Below are 10469 nucleotides of genomic sequence, written 5' to 3'. Positions count from 1 at the left end.
TAAAAAGGTCAGTGATGCTACCCTAACATGTATGTGACCTTGGTCAAGTCACAGAAACTTCTTTGTTTTGTTTTGATCTGTTTAATTTGGACTTCAGGTAGCCCAAGGTCCTTTTCAGAACTTCATAAAATCTGTTCCATGGACAGAGACAGAAAACATTCTTTTAGGAATGTTTGTACTAATGACTTAGGACTCTGAGTCATAAAGTTTGGATCCTCTTGTCCTCTTCACCTTTCCAAATGAGTGGGGCCAGCTGTAAGGAGCAGTACACTTGCAGGCTTGTGTCCTAAGCCTGATGGCACCTGTGGGCAGAAAGGGGAGAGAATGTTTGTCCTGCTCAACTCTAGGAGCTGAGCCCTCCTGAGGGTGGTCCAACTCTGCAGGGGAACCTCCCAGTGGTGGATCTCCCGAGCCCAGGGCTGCAGGACATAGATCATGACACAAGGATTTGAGAGGGGCGACTTTACCTTCTCAGTTTGGACCCTCAGGGAGGTTATGGAATAGTGATCCTTAAAAAAAAACACAAGATATTAAAATTTCAATAGTTTTACTTTTAGAATAAAAGAATAGAAAATAACCACCCACCTTTATCTTGCCGTTTTAAGCATCTTGCTTTCTTCTCCTCCCCACGCCAAAAGCAGGGGCAGATGGAAGAGCCTGGGGGCATCATCAGTATTTACTAATCGCCTCCATGTTCTGGGTACTAGACAAGACGTTTCAACACAAAGTTTGATTTAATTCTTGCAGTATTTCTTTGAAGTAGCTCCAATTATGATCCCATCTTATAGATGGGGAAACGGAGGCTCAAGGCATGAAGGTAACTTTCCCCAAATCATACAACTAATAAACGCAGCAACAGTTTGAAAACATATCTGTGTCAATCCTTGATTTTTCATCTTACCACAGTATTTGTCCTTTTTTATTATGTTTTTCTCCATTTTTTTGTGCCCTCTTTTTTGCCAGTGACTCTTGTCCTCCTTGCTCTGATGCCCTGTTTGCCCAGAGATCAACATTTCTAAGTCTCTCCCTGCCCCTGCCTCTATTCCTGTCGGGTTAGCTGGGCAGCCAGCCAATCTAATAAATCCATCTCTGTCACAGCACTTAGTGAAGACAAGGATGTTGCATTTCACTCTTCCAGCATAAAGTCCGTGTTTTATAATAATTCTCAGGTTTCATGTGGGGAATGACCCTGGCAAACATAGTATCAGTGCCGCTCAGTGAGCCCACCAAAAGAGTATGGGTATTTCCAGTGACGCCTGGGGGGAGGTTCCATCTTGTCAAAAATGGCGTGTCTTCCTGCACAGGGCACCAAGAGAGGAAGTGAAATGAAGGGTTTTTTTTTCCTCCTCTTTGGTATGAGGACACATATAAAAAGCCCTTCTGAGCATACTCAGGGATTTGATCTTGAGTAGGTTGTCTTCACTGATCGCACTGTTGATCCACATAAATACCCCATCCAGCTGTATTTAGGAAGAACATCTCCACCTTCAGTCTGCAGGAGGCATAGGTTCTAAGTGCACCAGTCCCTCATATTCACCATAGGATTATTCTGTTTCTTCTGTGATATGGTGTAGGTACGAAAAGAGTTCAGTTTCAATTTTTTTTTCCTTAGCTAAATGGTGTGAATGCAGCCTTTCGAATTCCACACCTTCTCCACCAAAAGGGGAAAAGAAAAAAAAAATCTCTAACCACTCTGTCCAAAGGCAGGTTTTGGTTGATAGAAAGAGACCATCTTTGTCATTGACTTCCTTCTCTCCCCCACCCCTTGAAAGAAATTCTAGATTCAAGGGAGAATTTCCCAAACAAGGAAACTCTATCCAGCCCCACAGCATGGGAACAATATCAGTAAGAGCAGAATCTATCCACACTGGAGACTCCTAATTGGTTTCCCACCATCCATTCTCATCTCCCCCTAATCCAGTGGTCCTTATACATTTGTGCGCATGTTCCTGGAAAGGCTGTTAAGACACAGATTGATGGGCTCTACTCCCAGAGTTTCTGATTCAGGATGCCTGGGATGGAGACTAAGAATGTACCTTTCTAACAAGTTTCCAGGTGATGCTGATGTTGCTGGCCAGGGAATCCCACCTTGAGAACCATTGCTCTAATCCATTCTGCATTGCAGCGTCCAGAGTAGTCCTTAAACATATAAATCAGATCATGTCGTCTTCTTACTTAAAACCCTTGAGTGCCTTTCCATTCCTCTTAAAACGAAGTCAAATAATTTATGGTGCCTGCAAGGCCTTGCACGGTTCCCTCTGTTTGCGTCTTCAAGCTTTTCCTCTCCTGCTCCTCTCTCTTGCTCACAGGGACAAGCTCTGGCCTCATCTCAGAATTTGCAGAGGTCCTTGGTTCCTCCTCCATAGCCTGCTGGCTCCCTTCTCAGCCTTGAGGTCACAGGTCCACTGGTCCTGACCTGAAGCTCTCACCGACAATGCCATCCCACACCATGCGTGTCCACTGCAGTCACTCTCTATTGTATCACCTCATTCCTCTAGGGCCGTTGTCACCATCTGAAATGATCTCCTTTATTCAGTTATTGCTTACTGTCCACCTTCTCCCACTAGAGTGTAAGCTCCGTGATGACAGAGTCCTGTCTCTCTTGCCCACAGCTACATCCTCAGTACCCACCAGAGGTATTTGGCATGTTGTAGGTGCTGGGTTAATTTTTGTTGCATGAAGTGGGGGCTTAAACAAGGGGTCTGAATTGCACTCCCTAAGAACGATGATTCGGATTCTTCTTAAATTTGGGGTGGTTTATTTAAAGAAGGATTTTTTAAAAATGAGTAAACAGAAGTTTCCAGTGAGCTAGGGACCATAATCCTTATTTCTTTACCCAAAGATCTTGCCATGAAAAAGAGAAAGTTTTTTTTTTGTTGTTGTTGTTCTTGTTTTACTTCTTTCTAGACATGAACTCATACAACTTTGCAAGAAGGAAGAAACATGTATTGGTCATCTACTCTCTCTGCCTGGCACTGTACCTTGCCCTTTCACAAATGTCATCTCACTTAATATATATAATAGCTGCTTAACTCAATTTATAAATAAGCAAAACTAGGAGTCAAGAGAGTTTCAGTTATACATGTGGTGACACTAATAAGAGTAACAACAATAAGAGTATTGACATTTAATGAGCACTTACTGGGTGTCAGGCACTTATTTCGTGCAAGGGCTTTCTGTGTTTTTACTCACTTAAGTAATAGAGCCCTCGTTAGAATCCCATTGCTTGATCTTCTGACTGCATTCCCCCTCTTGTAAGTGATGAGATTGAGACTCACAGAGGTTCAGTGACATGCCCAAGGTTGCACAGCTATTTAACACCAGAGCTAGGACCAAGGGCCATATTAGTGCTGTTTCCAATTCGTATCTTTGCCATGCTGACTTTGGGAAAAGAAATGTGAGCTCTATTTAACTGGGACACACTTTTGTTTTTTTACTGGAGACAGTTCTTTCAAAGGAAACATTTAGTGAACTCTGGACATGTTTCATGAGTTAGCGTTTCTGTTTGGTGTGATATCAGAGTCATTTAGATCAAGAATAAAGGGACAAAATGATTACCTCTACAGAAGAAATTTCAACTACTAAATGGTGCATTCCCTGTAACTTTTTAGACACACTATTCTGAATTTTCTGGGTTGCAGATGAATCAAACACTATTCTTACTTGTACTACAAGGTATCTTTTATGGCTACAGTGGGCATGCCTGACTAATGAGAAGCCACCACATCACAAGAAAATGATAAAGCTGAGGCATGAAGTCCTTGTCCAGGATGAACTGGAAATTTTTCTGGGTTCCACATTCTGTCTTGTAAGCAATCCATTTTGGTTCTGAGTAAATGCCCTTGACTCTCAGACCAAGGCCATGCATCCAGCTCAAGCTGTGCTGCCGGCTCTGTCTTGGCCTTTCCTGTCTCTTTCTTGCTTCTCCTAGGTTTGGGGTGGTAACAACGTGCTTTTATTTTATGATTCTTTCCCGGTATCAGAGCTGAACATGGAATCCAGAGAAACCTCAATTTTTTTTTCCTTCCAATTTCCTGCCAGAGTCAAGAAGAACTGAGATTTGAAATCAATACATGATATGTCACACAAGAATTAAACAGAAGAGTTGGTAACTTAAAAAGATGAAATGTCTCTTTCCTCCTTTGGGTTTAACTTTGTCCAAAGTGCTAACAAAAGGGGGAGCTGACCATGAGTAGGCAATTCACACTGCTTCTGTCTAACCAGATAGTCAACTGGTTTTATAACACAAGTTATAGGATGAATTAAACCAATGCTTTTCAGCATGAAAAAAAATTGGATCTGTCTGTTTCTAAGGTGACAATACACAGCATTTTGAAGGAGATGTCACTTAGAAATATTATCTTTTCTGTACTTTGGAGCATATCATTGCCCTTCTTTCAGATAAAGGAAACATGTATGTGCACATGTGCACACGCACACGTATTTTATTAGTTAGCCCCTCGCCTTTCCCCAAGCACACGGAAGGGATATATAGTCAGTAAAATGCTGTCCACACAATTCAGCTACCTTCACTGTGGGCTTCTACCAATATTTACTACCCAGGGGCTCTGGGGATTCTTGCTAGACGACTCTGGCCTCTAGTCAAAAACCCTTGTGTTCTGACTCTGATTTCAACACTATTCAATTTCCTGACTGTGGAAAAGGATTTCCACTAAATTTCTCCTCTATAAACCCAGGATGGTAATAAATAAATGTTTCCTTCTCACTACCTCCGACCCAAGGACCTCTTGGTATCTGTAAGGATTCAGTAATATTTGTGAGAGAGATTGTAGCTGGGATTATCTTCTGTAAGTGTGACGTTCAGGTCATTTGGTTTTTCTGCTCTATTTAAGGATTTATCCTCTTGGATTTGACCTCTCAGAGGTTCAAGTTTCTATCCTGCAACATAGTGCCAGAATCAGAAATATTTTGCTTCTAAATTTTGTCAAAAGTCAATCTTACTACTTTTTTCATGATCAGTTTTGATACTGTCCACCCTACTTCCCATTTACATTTCTGTCACCTCTACAATCAGGGCAACATCTGAAATAAGACCAGAGATTTGCTCTTCTAATTCTTGGTTCAGTGCTGGCTCCTGACTCTATAGTCGTGATGAGGGAGGGGATTGAAAAAGGGCAAATGACTGATCCCTAAAGTCTTTCTTGTGGCAGAAGAACAAATTGTTGGAAATAAAGAGAATTCCTTCAAAATGTGACATTTGGTTGCCTTGATCTTTTTTCTGGGCTGGCTTTTTCTTTTGAATGAGGACAAGCCACAGTGAGGTTTGGGCTCCACAAACATCTGAGAGTAGCAGGAGAAGACACACAGCCAGGATGAGAAGAACCAGTTCGAGGCTGTGGTCCAGGATTGAGGACTCAGCTGGGAGCAGGCTAAACTCTACGGATACCCAGAGGGTCAAAGTTAGCAGTCTCATGGTTAGTGACAATGTTGTCTTACTGCTCTCTTCACTTCCAATCTTTCCCTTGACCTTTGGACAATATAAGTGGGTCCACTGTCATTCTGCTATTTAAAATCCTATAGTGGCTTCCCCAACCTTAGACCAGAATACTAAATTCTTATCCTGATAGGGAAGGCCTTCTGTTTTCTTGCTCCTGCCTAATCCTACAACCTCATTCTACTTTCCCCTTGGTCACTGCTTTCCACATTAACTTGCTTTAATTTTCTTGCATTTGCCAAGCTCTTTCTCACCAGCAGACCTTTGGCCATGTTGTTTTTTCTTGCCTTGAAAGCTCTTTGTCCATTTGACTCTTTCAGGTTTGAGTTTAATGACACTGTCTTGGAAAGGCCTTTCCTGTTAGTCTATTTCAGAGCACTTTGTTCTTTTCATGGTACATATAATAATTTGTAACTATATGTGTATGGGGGCATATGATACATGTCTGTCTAATCACTGAAGAGTAAGGTCTGTAAAGGTAGGAAACAGATTTGTTGTATCCACCACTGAATTTCTAATAACTGGTGAGTAGTAGGTAGTCAAACAATTCGTGTGTGTGTGTATCTTGGGGTCAAGATCAAAATGAGTGGCTCGGACTCAGATCACATACAACACAGAACCAAGTAATGAGATAAAACCAGGCAAGTTGTTGAACGCTAGGAGACCTAATTCCTTAGGAGCAAGGTCGTATATCAAAGATCTGGCAAATAGCACAGGAGTAGGATATTTGTGTGCTCTGAACACATTGGAGGAATCCAGATAAAAATAATTGGGAAAGCTGAGAGTGCCAGACAGGGTCAGACCTTAGCGGAGTAGTAGGTTAGTAGACACGGAGCACCAGCAACAAGGAGACCACAAATGAGAAGCAGTGCCCTGTCTCAACAGGGAAGATTCTTAAATGAGAGCAGTTGGATTTCACTGCACTGATTCAACTTACAAGGTCTGACTGTGGTTCCATAGTAGCCACCAGGCCTGATGGGGCTTGGCATCCCTTTTTGCCCTGTGGAGTACCTGCGACATCTGCATTACTCACCTGGGCTGTGGGTGCTCGGTCTTTACAACCCCTCATCCCAACCAGAGCGAGCTGTGCAAAGACTGCGTGACCATTTCCAGTATTCGCCATACAGTTTGTAATTATGACAGCTTCCTTCTGTTCCCAAAGGCATTCAGATTGGGTGATAGAACATTCTCATCTATTTTAAATGAGTTGTATTGAATTAAAAGATCCTGAGGGTAAAAAGCCCACACAAGTAACAAAGAAGGAAAAAAAAATCATTCAAGCCTGCTTTTACAAAATGCTTTTTTTTTTTTTTTTTGCATTGTAAGGGCTACCCACCCTTACCAGGGAAGGGAGAAGCAAAAAGGAACAGTCTAGCATCTTTATTGGGTTGATGAAACAAGGGCTGTTTGAATAGAACATTGTGGACCGCTTTCAAATAATTTTTCTTTCTTGGGAAAAATTTTCAGCTTTAAATGAATGAATTACTGTCATGATTATTGATCAATCCTTTTTTCTCTCAAGTGTTTCTACATTTAAAAAGGACACGAAAACGAAGACAAGATCAGCCCAGTGGCCCCCTCCCAACCCGTTTCTCCTACTTCAGCATGCATTTCAATTTTGTTGAAAAAGAAACTTTCCTTTTCCTGACCTAATAGTTGCCGGGTAAAGTGCCTTCCACATCCCATAGCCCTACATTTTGCCTATGTGGACACTTTCCGGGGAAACAGTGTCCACTGTAAAGTAAAATAAGCAGTAAGTTGTGAACTAGGGTTGACTTTCCCAGGAACAAATTTTTATGGGTGATTCACTATAGCAAAACCAGAGGGAAAAAAACAGCAACTGTTAAATGTTGGCCCTAAGTGAGCTCACAGCCATAAGGGCTGGAGACTGGGGAGCCGCCAGGATGACCTAGATGAGTGTGACATCCCATCTATACAATGATGAACACGGAGGAGCCACAGATGCTAATATCGGGGCTCACACCGCAGCAGGGCCGGCCAATGGGCAGGTCAGCACTGAAGCCTTAGCATGACTGGCATCCTGTAAAAACAGGTCTGGAGTGGTGATGAGGCGGCCACATGTTTCAGAAGCAAGGTGAAGGTAGCAGTAAGGAAGCCTGTCTGAGTTGTAGTTGGCAATGCATGTGGAAGAACACGACGGATACTCAGTTTCGCTGCAAACGCTAAACCAGAAAGGAAGAGACACAGTGATTACTTCTGAAAATAGTACCTGTTATTTATTTACCGCGGATTCATCAGGATATTACATTGTGTGGTTATAGAATGCTTCTTAATGAAAATCCTCTTGAATGGATGGGCGCCCTCTTATTTCATAATTTAATACACGGCTCTCCGGTGAATACTGATTTACTAAATGATCGTGGTCTTTAGGCACAGAACCAGAAAATTTTATTTATAAGTATACATCCATATTCAGGTACTTGTAGCTTGATTTTTCTTTTTCTTCCCTTTTCCCTCCTTCCTTCCCTCCCTCCCTTCCTCTCTTCCCAGCTGCTACTGAAAACAGCCCAGCATTAGATAACTCCCTTGGCTCTTTCTTCAGGATGAAGCAGTCATTTTCACCCAACAATTCGGCTTATCAGGAGAAAATGACACAGAGAGGGAGTGAACAAGAAAATAACCAGAGGCCTATTTTGAAGTTCTTTATTGAAAAGCTGGCAAATCTTCCTCCTTCCTCTTACAGAGAGAACCTCCTCGCACATATACCTTCCCTCTGCCTGAGAGATCTCTCTTCCCTACAACTTGTCTCTATGCTCCAAAAAGGATGTACCATCTTCTCACCCAAGCACAATTTTTTATTTAAAAAAAAATCTCCGAGCTATAAAATGACAACTGAGTGCACAGCATGCAACGCTACCAGGAAATTATAGCTCTTGCCAGCTTGGATGGCCCAGCCTAGACTATTTGAATTGAGGCTGAGGGTTTATAAACCGCTGTTTTGTTGCACCCTTAGGGCGAGAGGAAATTTCTTAACCAAGAGTTAGTTCCTCATGGAAAACATTGTTTCTGTAACAGGCTGAGGTCAAACTCTGGGAATAGCTAACAGGAATTCCACTGGCAGAGTCCAGTTGTCTAGAGGTTATGAAAGGAGAAAGGAATCCCATTCCTCCCGCACCACCTCTGAGATTGGAGTCTGAAGAGCTTTGTCTGCCTCAGCCATTTTTGACGTGATCATAGACGCAGAAGGTATGAATTACAGGGAAGTTTGTCCTTGTGGTTAAAAAACACTAAGGCCTGAATTTTTTTATTATCAGAAATACTCACCAGGTAGGAAAACAGAGAGATTGGAGGCTCAGAGGAGCTGCAGGCCTCCAAAGATCTTGCTTATGTGTTTAGAAAATGATAGAGCATCATGTGTTCTGTTTTACAAAGGCAGTTATTGGAGAGAAAATAGTCCCACTAGGACATTTTTTAGAACAGTTTGAAGTAAAATCCTTAGGAGACCATAGCTGTAGGCATTATTCAATCATGAGGGGGGCTCTTGAAGCCAACTGTTTTCAAATCTTATAGAAAGAAGTTTGAAGAAATAACTTTTAGCAAGTTTGGGGCTGAGAAAATCCAAATGCAAGGAACTGGGGAGGGGGGAAGTGGGATGGGGGAAATCACCTGGGAATGCAGGTAAATCACCCAATGAAATATCTCAGACTCAGCACTTCTTAACCATTTTCTTCTTCTAAAGTTTCCAACTTTTTTTTTTTTTTTTGAGACAAAGTCTCACTCTGTTTCCCCAGCTAGAGTGCTGTGGCGTCAGCCTAGCTCACAGCAACCTCAAACTCCTGGGCTCAAGCGATCCTTCTGCTTCAGCCTCCCAACTAGTTGGGACTACAGGCACGTGCCACTATGCCCAGCTATTTTTTTCTATATATTTTTAGTTGGCCAATTAATTTCTTTCTATTTTTAGTAGAGACGGGGTCTCCCTCTTGCTCATGCTGGTTTCGAACTCTTGACCTTGAGCAATCCTCCCACCTTGACCTCCCAGTATGCTAGGATTACAGGAGTGAGCCACTGCACCCGGCCTGAAGTTTCCAATTTTTAACAACCTCTTCTAGCAGGCGAGGGAGGGGAGGAGGAAGAAGTCCCACCGGCTAGATTCAGGTGTCTGTGGCTTCTGCACAGGCTCCCTTTGGGGCTGGTTTTAGTGACTGCCTGAGATGGTTGAGGTCACCTGTGTGGCAGAGGGCAGGGCTGTGATTATCTTGCAGCTCCTAGGACACTGACTGGTGCAAGATGGGCACTGAAATGATACTTCCTGGGTGAGAATATGAGGGGCATCATGTGGGGGTTTTGGAAAGCGAGCAAGTGCCTACTCTGAAACCCACCCACTTGACTTAATGACTTGATTTTACTGAATTACAGTTTTGAGGGATTAAAGAAATAGACAAGAACTTAAAAATATTTTATTTTATTTGTTAACCCTAATTCAGCCTCCATTTGCGTTGTGTGCTTCCCCAGTAACAGGATCTTTAAAGTTCAACTTGCAAAAACACTAGGTTTTCAGTATCTGCTATCTTCATTTATTCTCTTGCATACAGCCAGCTATTTGAGGTCCCATTGGACCTCAAATCTAGGAGGTTATGAAAGTGTATATATACTTGGAACAAGGTGACCAGAGATGAAGGGTTTGAGATGTCCCACTGGGACCTCCAAGTAGATTTCATCTTTCCTATTCTCTCATATTTTAGTCCTTCCTTGGGGTGAAAAATCAGAGCTTAACCTATTGTAACCACTGACCACCAAGTGTGGGGAAGTGATAGAAACCCACCTGGGCTTTCTCAAGGATAATCAAGAACTTCTCCAAGCTGGGGATGTGAGTACATGGGAAGGATGGGGCTGGGGACACAACTGAGCCTGGGAAGATGGTTTAACCCCTGATGCTATAGTGATTTTCCTGTGATTATTACCACCCAATACTAGACTTCAAGTGCCTCGTAGTACTTGGATTATAAAGATCAAGACGTGACATTTTTTACTCTGGACTTTTAATGATGGTGCT

This window comes from Microcebus murinus, chromosome 12 (genome assembly GCF_040939455.1).
Source record: "Microcebus murinus isolate Inina chromosome 12, M.murinus_Inina_mat1.0, whole genome shotgun sequence".
NCBI lineage: Eukaryota > Metazoa > Chordata > Mammalia > Primates > Cheirogaleidae > Microcebus > Microcebus murinus.
Note: the sequence above shows the minus strand (reverse complement) of the source record.